Source organism: Camelus bactrianus, chromosome 29, assembly GCF_048773025.1.
Source record: "Camelus bactrianus isolate YW-2024 breed Bactrian camel chromosome 29, ASM4877302v1, whole genome shotgun sequence".
In the NCBI taxonomy this organism is placed as follows: domain Eukaryota; kingdom Metazoa; phylum Chordata; class Mammalia; order Artiodactyla; family Camelidae; genus Camelus; species Camelus bactrianus.
Window position 1 is genome coordinate 6,716,031 of NC_133567.1, and position 14,627 is coordinate 6,730,657.

Genomic DNA, 14,627 nt, shown 5'->3' on the forward strand with positions numbered 1-14,627 from the left:
AAGCCAGAGGTGCCGACGGAAAGGCGGGCAGGGTTGTGTTTAAAGAGCTCGGTCTTTGAAAACGAAGGTGTACTCATCAACCTTCCGGCTGGGTATTTTCTCATTATGCTGCTGAACCCAGCCACTTCTTTTCTTAAGGTTTGATGGTAACTTAACAATGCTTTCCATTATAGAGAGCCAGGTCACTTCCGTCAGTCGCCAATTCAAACGCCTCCAGGAAGCAGGCTGATAAACGAGGCAGAGATGGGGTGAAACGGGGAGGAGGGAGCTGCCCAAAGGTGCTTAAATTCCCAAACGTAAAAAACACAGTGCTAGCGGGATCCACCCCTAAATCCAGCCCCAAAGAGCCCCAGTTTGCAGCCCCCTTGAGAATATCGTTCACAGTCTCACACAAGGGCTCCTGCCCGGCAGTGAAGATAGAAGCATCAGCAAGGAGCTGCCTCTGCCTCCTGCCAGGACATCCGGCCGTCCTCTCCTTCCTCCCCATGTGATGGTTGAGCCAACATTGGCCCCTGCCCGGCTCCACTCTTCACTGCCCCTTCGAGGGACCTTGGTCCATCGCTCTTTGGCCAGATGTCTCCCTCTCTGTTATCTCCTTCTCATCCTCAGTTAAATACGCACAGATTCTTCTCACCTTTAAAATATACAAACCCTGCCTTGACCTCATATACCTTCCTACGACTTTCTCTTCCCTGCAGACGTTTTCAAAAACTCAATCTACACAACCCATCACTGCGATCGCCCTGCTGGTTTCCTCCACAAGCCCTGAACTCCACCATGCATCCTTTCCCTTTAGTGAAACTGCTCTCTCCAGTTCGCCAGAGCCTCCTCTGCTAACTCATACCCGTCTGGCTGGGGCTGACGAGACTGCTCTACAGCACCTGAGCCCACCCCCCGCCTGCTCTTCCCAAAAACCCGCCCCGTCCTGTGGGTTCCATGCATCCCCCTCTCTGGTTTCCCCCTCCTCCTCGATACACGGGTTTCCTTCCCTGGCGCGCCCCGAGCGGCACGTCTACCGAGGCCCCCGTGCTCTCACCTCTTCCCTTCTTATGAGCGTATTCCTGTCGGGTGACTGTGTCCACATCACGTGCTCATTTGTCATCTAGACGCCCATGATTCCCAAATCAACGCCTCTAACCAAAAATCTCTGTCCTGAGTCTAGACTCCTTTACTAAACTACCTCCTAAAAAATTTCCAACTTGGCATTTCATAACCGAAGTCCCACCCTTCAGACTCCTGTCTCCCTCTTTGCTCCCAACTCTGTTAACAGACCCAAGCCAGAAATCTCTGCCATCCTCCTCTTCCCTTACAAACAACCAAGAACTGTGTCCAGACATTTTCTACTTCCTTAAAAATCTCCCAAATCCATCCACCTGGCTTATTCCCATGAGCAAGTCCTTAGTGTAGATCGCCCAGGCCTCTTAACCAGTCTCCACGCCTCCAAAGTTGCCTTTTCAAATTCATCCTCCATCTTGCAGTTCCATCACATCGCTGTCCTGGGAAAGTCCATCGCAGGCTTCTCACTGTCCACAGGGTACGGTCCAAACTCCTTAACACCCAATACACTGAAGGAATATGTCTTTCCATAGTTTTGAAAGTGTGGCAAATTCGGTTCATTATGTATTAACTGTTTCAGGTAAGCTGGCGGTAAGAATTATAGTAATAAGCAGTCAGAACCCATTTAAAGCATTTTTAATTGGATTTAAAATTTAGCACTCTTTCATTCCTCTGTGAAACGCCACTGTCAGTTTCCACACTCCAACCTCATACACCTAACACACAGTCTAATAATCTGATTTTCAGGAACAATATTTTTTAAATCCAATTACAATATTCAAATATTACAGCTCGTAATAGAATGTACTTATCTGAAAATGGTAAAGAAAATCCACCTTAATCCGCACTGTGCCTGAAAAGGTGCTTGTCCGTGAACACAGCACACTCAGAGGCTTTTCCGTTTTGAATGCAATTATCTGGAGCAAAAATCAGGACTGTTTTATTAGAAATAGGAGAAGGAGCATATTGCAGAGGGAAAACAATGATAGTTGGTCCAAGTCCTAGCCGTTACCGACGTAGCCTTGCGCAAACTGTTGAACACCTCTTGACCTGATTATTTGGCTGAAAACAGATAGAACATCTACCTCTAAGGGATACTTTAATGATTAAATAAGATGTGGCCTGTTCCTGGCACGTGGATTGCCTTCATATGCATTCACACTGTCCCCACAATTCCCTGAGAATTGCAGTGAGATGAATCCTTCATGAACTCCGTGGCCATGAGATAATCCAAGAGATCTTCCAACAAGAGAAATATCTTGTATCTTTGAATTATTAGGGAAGAGTGAGCTCTGGCAGGTTAAACAAACAAATGTATACACGGAGACACATGTAACAGAATTTTACCAAAAGCATTCCCTGTGGGTGGGAGGACCCCCCCCCTCCGTCACCCACAGCTGGGTAAGAACAGAGGAAGGCTGCCCTGACCTTACAGACAAGAAGCCCTGCAGAGCTACAGCTCAGCCCTTGCTCACAAAGTACTTCCTTATTTATGTAAGTTTTGTTCTTAACTTTAAAATCGTAACAAATTAATCCAACTCACTTGTTGCTCAAGACAGCTGCACAGAGAACCATCCTTCAGCAAACCCACCACCACCCGCATCACTCCTCAGTGCTGAGGGCGACCAGGCTTCCTAGAGATTCTCCTGAGACTTCGCTGCCAGCACAGGAGCAGGGCTATCGGGAACCAAATACCAGTCAACTTATTTTCAAGGACATTGTAGAAAACTGGATTTTGACTTACTCCTGACGCGAGTCCAAGTTTCTTTTCAGTGCTGTGATAAGGTAAAGAATCAATTTCCTTGATTGCGCTTGTCCCCAAACAGCCCGGGTGAAAAAAAGGCCAGCTAGGAACAGGAAAGATATCAATGGGTGTGAGCCAGAAAGAGCACAATTCAGACAGGAAACTTCACCTACATTTACAGAGCCGTGCACGGCAACGCTGTCCAGCTCGCGCTGACAGAGGGGGAGAGCATTTCCAAAACCAGGCGGTCTCACGCTGCACATAACCCGAAACGTCTCATCATCAAGGACGCAGCGCCCGGGGGGCGGGCAGAGCTCAGTGGTGGAGCGTGTGCGCAGCATGCACACAGTCCTGGGCTCCAGCCCCAGGGCCTCCATTAAAAAGTAATAATAAATAAATAAAAGCATAATCACTACCCCCCCCAAAAAACGATAAAATGCTGGGCCTTCAAAAAAAAAGAAGAATATGGGAAAAAAAAAAAAAAATGACGTGCTTTAAGCATCCAGAGGGCAGATATCAGGGAATGAGGACTCTGCTTGTGCCGGATCCCGGCCCACCTCTCCAGAAGTGGCTGGAGCCTCCCCTTTACGACACCCCTCACCCCTCCGACTCTCCGGTTTGTGCAGTCGTGGTCGTCTAACTAGGACGTCTGCCCCACTACTCAAAGCCTTTATCATCCTGGCCATCCAAACCATTCGCCAAAAACCTACGTAAATTCAAATGATAGGAACAAAATGACTGTTTTCTAAAAGTTTTTATTACAGATGGCACACGTGCTTTAAAGAGATGAAATACATTAATGAACTAAACCCTACCTTCGTGTGTGGATGTACTCACTGAGACAGGCCCCTTAGAAAAGCAGAAGCCTGCCTTGCTCTAAAGTAACACAGCTCAGAAGATAATGTTGCTATCTGAAACTATTATAAGTGGGGAGGGTGTAGCTCAGTGGTAGAGTGCATGCCTAGCACACACGATGTCCTGGGTTCAATCCACAGTACCTCTGTTAAAAAAAAAATGAATAAAATTATTATAGAGGTACACAGTTGTTTTATTACCTTTGCTTTTATATAACATGGTACCAGGTATTTTCAATTAATTTGCTGTTAAGCCTTTAACAGGATAAAGAGTTTAATAAAAACATGTTTCTCTGGGAAAATGGGAAAACTTGATAGTTGGAAGCGAGGACCTCAGAGCACGTTTTCAGTAAGGCACCGTGACGGAGAGCCGCGTGAGGATGTAAGGACTGGACATACTGTACCAAGGTGGACATTCAGTGTATAATGGCAGGCCTTATGAAAATACAATGTTATAAAACTATAAATAAAAATGAAAAAAACATAATCACTGCAAAAAATATTTACTGAGCACTTACTATATTTAGCTGAAACTAAAAGACCTGGAAAATTTTCACAATAATTCCAGAAGAAGTATCTTGTGGAGCAGAAAGTCACTTTTTCAGATAAGCATCTAATTGGTTTAACTGGCTGTTCCTTCTCTCTGGAGACACAGCTGACTTAACACTCACCATCCATTCCCTACCCCCTTCCCCCAGGCAAACAGAAACCCACCTGCATTTACACAGCAAGAGGCCAAGTGATCTGGGGAAGGCCAGATCCCTCCTCAGCTCCAGGAAGTGAATCTTGATTAAGCTAAAACAATTACACCCTTTTCTCTTCCCTTGAGATGACTATTTCAGGAACTTGCATGCACAAATTCTAGCCAATGCTACACGAGGGAATTCTGCTGGAGGGCAGGGGGTGGGAGGAGACTTCTAGGGAAACGTTTGCTGGTTCCGAAAAAGAGATTCAAACCCTGGTGAGCATGTAGGTTACTGCAGCCACTTTGGTTAGCTGCCCAGCAGTACCCACTGGAACTGAACTACGCCCATCCTGTAACTCAGGCTGCAAGTCGACGTGCACGTGCACCAAAAGGCTAGAAGAGTCACAGAAGCTCTCTTCTAACAGATCAGATCTGAACACAGCCCAAGCTTCGATCAACGTTAGAAAAACTACCACAGAAAATTCACACAATGAAATGCCATGCATGAAAGCAAGCAAACCAAAAGTACACACCACAGTGTGGATGCATCTCTAAATGTAATGCTGGAACAAAAAAAGAGCTGGACACAAAAGAACGCAGTAGCACGCAGCAGCGTGCCTCCATGTACGTAAAAGCCCCAAACAGGCAAAACCTACCTATGGCCTCAAAAGGCAAGATCAGGATTAACCTTCAATCAAAATCAAAAACGCAAGCAGTAACAAGTGTTGGGCAGGATACGGAAAACCTGGAACCCTCATAATACACTGCCGGTGGGGTCATTAAATGGTGTAGGCAGTTTGGAAAACAAATTAGCAATTTCCAAAATGTCAAACAAAGGTTTACCATATGACCCCGCAATTCCACACCAAGGTATATACCCAAGAGAAATGAAAACATACATCCACACAAAAACTTGTATGCAAATGTTCATGACCACGTTATTCATTAATAGCCAAAAAATGGCGACAAACCAAGTGTCCATCAATTGGTGAATGGATAAACAAAATGTGGTATATCCGTGCAATGGAATACTCTCCAGTAATCAGAAGTAATGAAGTATGGACACAGGTTACGACATGGATGAATAAACCTTGGATGGAAGTATGCTCAGTGAAAGAAGGCAGTCAGAACAGACTGCATATTGCATGATTCCATTTATATGAAATGTCCAAAATAGGAAAATCTACACACAGAAAGCAGATCAGTGGTTGCCTAGGCGAGAGGGGACAGGGAGTGACTTTCTTTTTGGGGTGATGATAATGGCCTAAAATTAGAACATGGTGACTTGCAAAATGCCGTACAAGCCATTGGCCTGTACACTTTAAATGGGTGAATTTTGTAAATTATATCTCACTACCTGCAAGAGGATAAAGTTCCTCCTCTTACGACCTTTAACCATTAATTTGTGAGGATTTGATGCTTACAGGTGATACAGCCATTTTGCAACCATGAGAGAAAAAAATCAAAAGAGAAAGAGCCAAAATGCTGAAATGGCAGAAAAACAGAAAAAACCTGGCCTTTGGAAACATGGCTGAGCAGCTGGAACAACTCTGGAACCCTGGACCTGCTCTTCGGGACTTCTCGTGATTGGAGAGGTAAACTTCTTTATTTCTCAGCCATGTCTCCCATGTCTTCCCTGAAACCAAGGCACACCCTTAAAAGAACTGCAGGACGCTGAGCAAAAGCACTCCGTTGGTCACTTACATCAAATTTTTCAGATTATGCATAGCCTAAATAACTTAATAAACAAAATTGTCACTACAACCCAAATCTGGGCTTCTGATAGACAAAAATGTCATAGTTCTTAAAAATAAAGTTATACCGAAGAACAGACAAAAGTGGATTGAGTTTTTTGCTCTGATGGAGAGCTTTGCCCAGAAATATTCTAAGAGGCGTTTTCATCATTTTATAAGACCCTGAAAAGTAAAGATGTGAAGAATGTAAACCAATCATCAATGAGCATAAAACGTACCAGCTAAGGGGATTTTAGAAGTATAAATCAAATTCTAAATCTCTTCTACTCCCGTTAATATTTCTGAACGATAAGCAGTAGATTTCATTAGTTTATTATTAAGGACCCGCACAGGCTTTCCTGTGTCTACGTCTTCGGCCCATTTTTGCAAACCTTCCCCTTATTAAAAAAAATTTTTTCATTGAAGTGGAGTTGATCTACAATGTTAGTTTCAGGTGTACAGCAAAGCAGTTCAGTTAGACATATGACTACAAATCTGTATTTTCTCTTCAGGTTCTTTTCCATTTTATGTTATTATAACAAATTGAATATAGTTCCCCGTGCTCTACAGCAGGTCCTTGTTGTTTATCTATTTTATGTACAGCACTGTGTCTGTTAACCCCCAGCCCCTAATTTACCCCTCCTGGAGGGGCTTTTTCTTGATGTCTGTGCTCCGGGAGTTGCTACGTGGTGCTGTTGTCAGTTGCTGTTCCCAGAGTCTCTCTTATTAAGGGCAACAGTATAGTTAAGTTTCAAGAATGGATTAATTATTGATGTGGATAAAGACCACAGATGCTATTATTATAGCTACAATCGGAATAAATTAAACTAAGGGGGTAAAATAACCACTCCCTAGGGTCAGGAATATAACGTCCCCTGGTGAAGCACTGCATGACTAGGCTTACTCAGGAGCATTACACACTCCTGTGACACCCATAAGCGGCGGTAACAGGAGACCAAATGAAAGTTGCCACTGGTATCCCATGACATTAGATGAAGAAAAGACACCGTGAGTCCTGATATTGACCCATTCACCCAGAGCCAGGTTGAAATGGATACATCAGTAAAGAAGATCAACACAAAAGTGGAGAGCTTCTTCTGAGTTCTGCCTAGAAAACCCAGGCAAAGCACACATTACCCTGTGACGGTCAATAAATTCAGATTCTTTTAGACTAAAGAGATGGAATGAAAATCACAAAGCCAAAAAATTATTCTCCCTTGAGAACACAAAGCAACTCCAGCTAACGATAAATAAGCACTAAAATCTAGTCATCTTTAGTTTAATTCACTCTTGTGTCATGTAGAGAAAGATGAGCTCTAATGAAGACTCAATCACATAAGGTTTAAAAAAGCACCAGTTTTCTCTCCCCGCTACCCGCAGCAAAGGGCACCTTCACAACTTTTCAAAGGACCACGACCCCCAACTCCTATTGTTCTTTCCCTAATTTGAAAGTGTGCTGGAATGGAAAGCATCATGGGTACCAGCAGGGTAAAGTGACACAAAATAGTATCATTTCTTACTCCCGGTTAATTAGCTTCTCCCCACCATGGTCCCTCACTTTCTGACTCCCTTTTTTATCTTCCTATTAATTGTCCCACCACTATTTCAATTACTCAAGTTCCATTTCTCAGCATCATACTGGCCATTTTTAACCACTCACCAAGCCCAATCTCCAGGTCCTGTGCTAAATCTTTCACAGCCACCTCTTCTTTTCCCACCCATAACATTTTTATCCAGCAAACTCCTACCCAGTCATTAAAGTCCGGCCCCAAAATCCACCTCTCGCCAGTTTTCTCTGAGCCCAGCAGAAATCCACTATCCCATGATATGTGTCCCCCTTCATATTTCATCCCTTACGGGTATTTTCACATATAACAGCCATTTGTAAAAGGCCACACCCTGCTGAAGAACGTGAACGTCTTCCAGACCTGGATTACTTCTCATTTATGGTCCTACGTCAGCACCAACCACAGCGGCAAACACACAGGGGCTGCTTCCTCCGGGCTTTGTGAACTGTTTTACCACTGTTATGTAACCCCTCAACTGGTATCTTTTCACAGGTTTCTATCTTAATTCTCCCTCTTCCAACCAGACGATAGAATCATTAAAACAAAGGGCGTCTTCTTACCTTTCGTATTTCCCACAGAGCTTGGCCTTAAATGCAGGCACTTAACAAACGTTGGCTAACTGAATGGTTTATACGCCTCCACCATCTTGCCTTCCTAACAGCCTCAAAATTTAGCAATATCTTTCTTTTCACTTGCTCATGGGGAAAAACGGACTCTGGAGAAGAAAGAGCTATAAAACAGCCCACTGAGCTCAGCTGAGGAAAAGGTGGCACACATTACTATCGCCTTTATCGCACCGTGACCCAAGCCACTGAGCCAGCATAGTCAAGCTCTCTAATACAGTCAAGCTCTAGATTAGAACATAGTGTGAATGAAAAATGTTGTCTGCCGTATCAATAAGCAAAGGACGCTGCAGCCATCAAGCCACTGCAGCCGCCCCCAACGGTGCCCCCTGAGGGGACTCAGGATGGGAAAGAACAGGACAAGCCCTAGAGAGCTCAGGTGCAGATCAAAGGAAGGACTGCAATGAGCCCAGACCCTTGCACCTTCCCATCCACAGAAAAGCGCTGAATTTCTTAACTTGAGATATCTGGTTTTCTTTAATTCACAGAAATCTTTTGATGTTCCAACTACCTGGTCTTTGCGGCAAGAACTCCTATACATCCTGGTTCCCCTCTCACCTCTTTGGAGCAGTCAGTCCCTCAAAACGCTCTGAGAAGCTGCTTCCCAGCCTTGACGTCCTCAGAAAGACCACTGCAAAATTCTCAGCTTTTAAGTTGTGCATTTTTTTAGTCGACAGCAGCAAGACTGGAAACACAGAGCATGTCAGGGCTGGTAAGTTAATTAGGAACAATGCCCACTGATAAAAATCTGTAACATTTGTTCTCCGTAACAAGGTGAGTAAGTGATATTTGTGTTTAAAAATTATGGCAAAATATTTCCAATGTCGTACAACCTGAATGCGGAATAGGATTCATGATTTAAGCCCTGATCCCAGGTCACAAGTTTTGAAAAGTGAAACATTCATAAACTGCCCTTAGTTGTGTCTTTGGATTAAAGAACTGGTCCAAGCTGAGATGGTGAAATGGGCAAAAAAAACACCCAAGTAAATTAGAAAGAAAAAAATCCTCCGCATGTTTCAAAATGCTCGCTCACTCCGAGCCCCAGACCCTTCCAAAAAACGGAACAGTGTGTGACTATCTTAGGTGAAACGGAGCTGCAAGCTGCAAAGGGGACGTGGTCCCAGACAGATGAATGAACAAACCTGCAGTGAAAGGAAGCAGGACTTCCCTCACTGATCCTGCGTGGCTGGGCTCCTGTGTCACGTGCTGCATGATTTTAAAGGCTCCGTGGGAGACCTTGGAAGAGTTAGTCTTATTAACAGGAAATGCCTCTTCCCTGTTCCTTGTTCCCATAAAAAGGGATTTTCCCTAAACAAGCTGGCCTTCCTCTCCACTCCTTCAGCTAACTCCTCTCTCCTTTTTATTCCTCTTTTGAAATTTAAGCTACCCCCAGAGAGCAGGCTAATGCACCCAACCGGGGAACGAGTCTCCTCTCCACCAACCCTCCCCCTCCCCCCACCTCGGCACCCCCTCCCCCCACCCCCTGCCTATAACCGAGCGGGCCGACCCTTTCTCCTCTCACACTAAGCTCTGTCTCCAGTGTCCTTTCTCCACAATGTTCTCCTTTATCTGGTAACTCAAATGATGCCAATTTCCTATTTGTTCAGAGCTCAGGCTGCAGAGAAGCGATCTCTTCATGGGCTCTCCTCAGAGAACTTGATTTGCACACCCACCAAGGAATATTCATGGGAACTACACTAACTCTGAAGCCAAATAAATTGGTTCCGCGGAATAAACTCTCTCATCCAGAGCTCTAAGTGATTCATGAAGCTGGGCTTAGAGAATGTACTTGTCTTAGGGTTTCCAAGTAAAAACATTAATTGATTAAACAAAAAAAAAGTCCATCTTTCATTTGTCAGATCTCACAACTACAGATGTCTTCCTTCTATACTTAATGTTTATATCCAACAGTTTAAAATTTGAATTTCTTTTTTCTACTAAATTCAAGGCTTCTAAAAAAATACAAAACAACTGTATTGTCCCAAGTTACAACCTTTGCCTTCAATACAGCTAACGATGGCCCTTAAAATGCTTCATGAAAACACTTTAAGTGAATACCAGATTTTGTAAATAATAACAATATTTTCTACCACTGTACTTAGTGAATGGTGCTGCTAATATTATGCCGTTAATTTTTACAGCCTCTCTCTATGTTTCATAAGGGCAGGTACAACTGTATTATCCTTACGTCCTAATGAAGGAATTGAGGTTAAACAACCACACAGAAATCGGACAGGAGACACCACGGGAAACAGGGACCAGAATGTAGCCCTGCCTGACTGATAACCTACATCACCAGGGCCGGCTGCCACCCGGGGAACCACAGCACCAAAAAGTCAGGTTTCCCACAGGATTCATGGCACATTGTTCTAGGATTCCACGGTGAGTTTCGGTTGTGTGTAGCCCTAAGAAGCTAAACGAAAAAAATGTGTTCAAGCACAGCAAAGCAGTGGCCAGGGCAAAATTATCTCACTAATGTCACTCTGCCACTTTAACCCATCACTCTTAAATCCGAAAATATAAAAAAAAACAAAAAAACAAAAAGAACCAGAAAGATGTATATCATTTTTATACTGGCGAGTATCTTATGAAGTTAAAAATCTCTTAACATCCTTCTATTCAGTTAGAAGTTTTATCACACTGTTAGTCAGTTATCTCACACAGGAAATATTTACTGGATCTTCACTACAGAATAAGCTGATGATCTAAATTCTACTACAACCGCATACAGAGCAATTATAAAGAGATGTGTCAGGAAAAATGACCAGGAAATGTCACATGGACTAGACTTGTAGAAGACAATGTGCTTACCTAAAGGAGGGGTCCCAGAAGGAGAAGAGAGAGAGAAAGGGCCTGAGGAAATACTTGAAGAGGTAATAGCTGAAAACTTCCCTAACTTGGGAAAGGAAGCAGTCACCTAAGTCCAGGAAGCAGAAAGTCCCTTACAAGATTAACCCTAAGACAAACACACCTAAACATATTATCATTAAAATGACAAGAATTAAAGATAAAGAGAGACTATCAAAAGCAACAAGAGGACAGTGACAAATAACACACAAGGGAACTCCCATAAGACCATCCACTGATTCTTCAGCAGAAGCTCTGCAGACCAGAAGGGAGGGGCATACCTTTAAAGTGACGAAAAGGAAAAACCTACAACCCAGAACACTCTACCCAGCAAGGCTCTCGATCAAATTTGATGTAGAAATCAAAAGCTTTGCAGACAGGCCAAAGCTAAAAGAATTCAGTCCTACCAAACCAGCTTTACAACAAATGCTAAAGGAATTTCTCTACACAGAAAAGACCACAATTAAAGGAAGGGAGAAGAGGTTATAAAGAAAAAAAAAAAAAAAAAAAGGCTTCAAACTTTTTCCTCTATTTATATTCTCTACATTGCCTATTTGCAGAAACAAACAAACGAAAACTTCTGGTTTCCCTTCAGGGTATTTTCACAAAGGGAAGGATGGATGGAAAACAGTGAAAGATGACAGTTTGGTTACAAACTACCTATTTAAATCAGTCTATTTTTTTATTGGAAAAGGAGATGTATTTTACTGTAGAATTCAAACCTGTTAGAACCCAATGTAAAATATTTTCCAAATGCAGCAAATCTATAACCACCTATAAATTAATTATACATCAGATTCACTGATAGGGACTAATTTTTCATTTTGCACAAGTTTGCCTTACACAGTAAAATCAGCTATTTTGCCAAGAAACCTCTCATACACCTTTAGACAACGACAATGAATAATGTACTATAAGAAATACAAACATAAAATTGAAGGTAGGTTCAAAGTGACTACTCAAAGGTCAAGTTGGCTTCATACAATTCTACTTCTAAGTGGAAACCGCAGATTGCCACATCGTGTGGTACAGCTCAAAGAACATTTCTGTTTGTTCAACACTGTAATTTATTTTCTGTTTAGTAAGCTGTGAGGTTTCTGCACTAAATACATTTTAAGAAGTGAAAAAATAAATAAATATACCGAATCAAAGCAGGAGCTGTGATTTTCATGGAATAAAAATGCAAGCGTTCGTGAGAATCCAGGGAACGGGAAAGTCATTCTTATTTTTCTTTACCCAGATGTGAAAGAGAGTTCCCGCAATTATGACCACTGAAGGGGCCACAGCCCAAGGTTCTAATGCCTCCAGGTGCTTACCCACAAGGCATAATCTGCTAGTCCTGTAGAAGACTCCAGGATACCAAATGATAAGAATCCTTATATTTAGATTCCTTTTTCTGGTCAAAATGATAAAGCTTCCCCGAAAAGTGAACACTCAGATTTGAGGTTCTTTCTTTTAGCGTCAGTCTTAGCTCCTTTTCATGGTGAGAGTCCCTTTTTTTTCCCACGAGGCAACCCCAATCCAAAGTATTACCTACTGCTGCAAATAAAAATCTCAAACTGGAGCTGACTTTCCTAGTAAGAACTGGCTTTAGAAGGTGAAAAAGCAGCACTCCACAGAGCAGAAGTCAGCTGACAGGTCTCGCGTGCCCTCTGCCACGTCCTAAGGGGGGACCCTGAACTCACTGCTTCCTCTCCAGACCCTGGTGAGCACTCGGCAGCGTGGGTGGGACCACACGGTCCATTCAATCCACCCCCGGTCTTGTGTCCCAGGTGGTCCTTGACGGCAGCTCAGGACGGGGGATGGTGGCAAGCTATCCACCTGTCTCCGCGTTAGCCATCTCATTGCCTCCTGGGCTATTCCACGTGGAGTCCCCCTCTCCCCTCAGCACCGGGTCAGCCCTCTCCTCCTTCAAACCCAGCTCAGTGTTCACAGCCTCCACTGAAACAAAACAAAACACACAAACAAACCAAAAGCACCTGGCCCACAGGTATCTCCCTCTAACTCCGCACACCCACAGCACTTAACGCACTCTACAGGATACAGCGCTAAACAAACGTCAGACGACTCAACTGAAAGGAGGATTTTCTCTAGGACTGGATCAGAGATGACCTGGGATAACAAAGAATTTAAATACCATTCATCGCCTATTTTGGAAAAATTGAGGCTGTAATTTCATTATCCGAAATATAACTATTTCTGCAGAAATAAAGCCTCACTACTAGAATTTAATCTCCACTCAGCACAAACCATTACCTGTGCTTCACGGACCGGGGCAGTTAAAACTTCACCAAGTAGCAGGACCAGTCTGAACATGCGGTCCAGAAGCTCTATGCAGGTTCAGAGCAACGAGCACACATCACCGACGCACCTCATCTGATGAAACTTCCTGAGGCTGTAAGTTCCATGTCACAAGCAAGTCCACGGAGTCCCCATGCAGAAGCTGCTGTCTGTCCAACTATTCCCACGCCTCCTTAAATGTCTGATGACCAGAGCATGTCTCTGAGGATCGGTTGAGAGCAAGCAGCTTCTCAAACTCAAGAAGAGGGCGGGGCTGAGGCTCTGACAGTTAGGGGCCCTCCTGCCCCTCCTCCGCCCTCCAGCCCTCCAGCAGTTCCGTCATTTTGGATTGTTTCGTGTCCTCTCTCCTCTTCGATATGTTCTGCTGTGAACTCTTCCTTCTCACGTTGGGTGGGGACAGGGCAGCAGCCGGAGCTGACACAGAGACAGGGCAGAACTGTTTGCAGGCACAGCGATGAGTGGATGTCAGCAGGACTGAGAAAAGAGCCCCTGGAAGGTAACATCTGAAGGCCCAGCCTTGCCCATCAAGACCTTAAAGAAGCTGCCTTCTCTGCCTCTCTCACCATCACAGACCTCATATACTCTTTCACGAACTGCAATTGTGTTTTTATTCCCCTCCATCCTTAAAACAATCCATACTTCACTTTTAAGACTTGAGTTTTTTTTTTTTTTTCGTGCAGGGATATTTTGAGCTTTCAAAAGAAATTTGTTAATTAGTTTTAAAGTAACATTGAGACATACTTTCTCCAATGTCATCCTGTCGAGTACGTGCATCATTTATAAAAATTATAGAGTCGTGAGTTCCAGGCAATGACGCAGCTCTGGATGTGGTATCTGGCCCTAAGCAATTCTGTACTCAAGTCTGTGCAGTTGGAAACGACAGAGAAGGAAGACTGGCATTTCGGCAGCCCCGAAAATATACTGTTACCTGCCTCTGACGGACTGTTTCCTGGAGAGAAATGCAGGTCCTCATAGAAAGAAATATGAACAAGGCCTGGACCAACAGAGACATCCTCTCAATTTCACCAACACAGGTTGTCTCTGATGCACCCAGCACCAGACTAAACACTGGGTGTCATGAGGAGAGGGAGACGTTTGCTCCAGGTGCTGTCCCATCAGCTCAGGCTGCCAGAACAAATTACCAGACTGTGTGGCTTAAACAACAGAGTTTATCTCTCCCAGTTCTGGAGGCTGGGAAGTCCAAGATCGAGGTGCT

General features: G+C 43.9%; 1 protein-coding gene across 4 annotated transcripts in view; it reads right to left on the bottom strand.

Moving 5' to 3' along the window:
• CA8 (carbonic anhydrase 8) overlaps positions 1–14,627 on the bottom strand; it is a 79,538-nt gene that overhangs the window by 50,396 nt on the left and 14,515 nt on the right. The window lies entirely within an intron of this gene.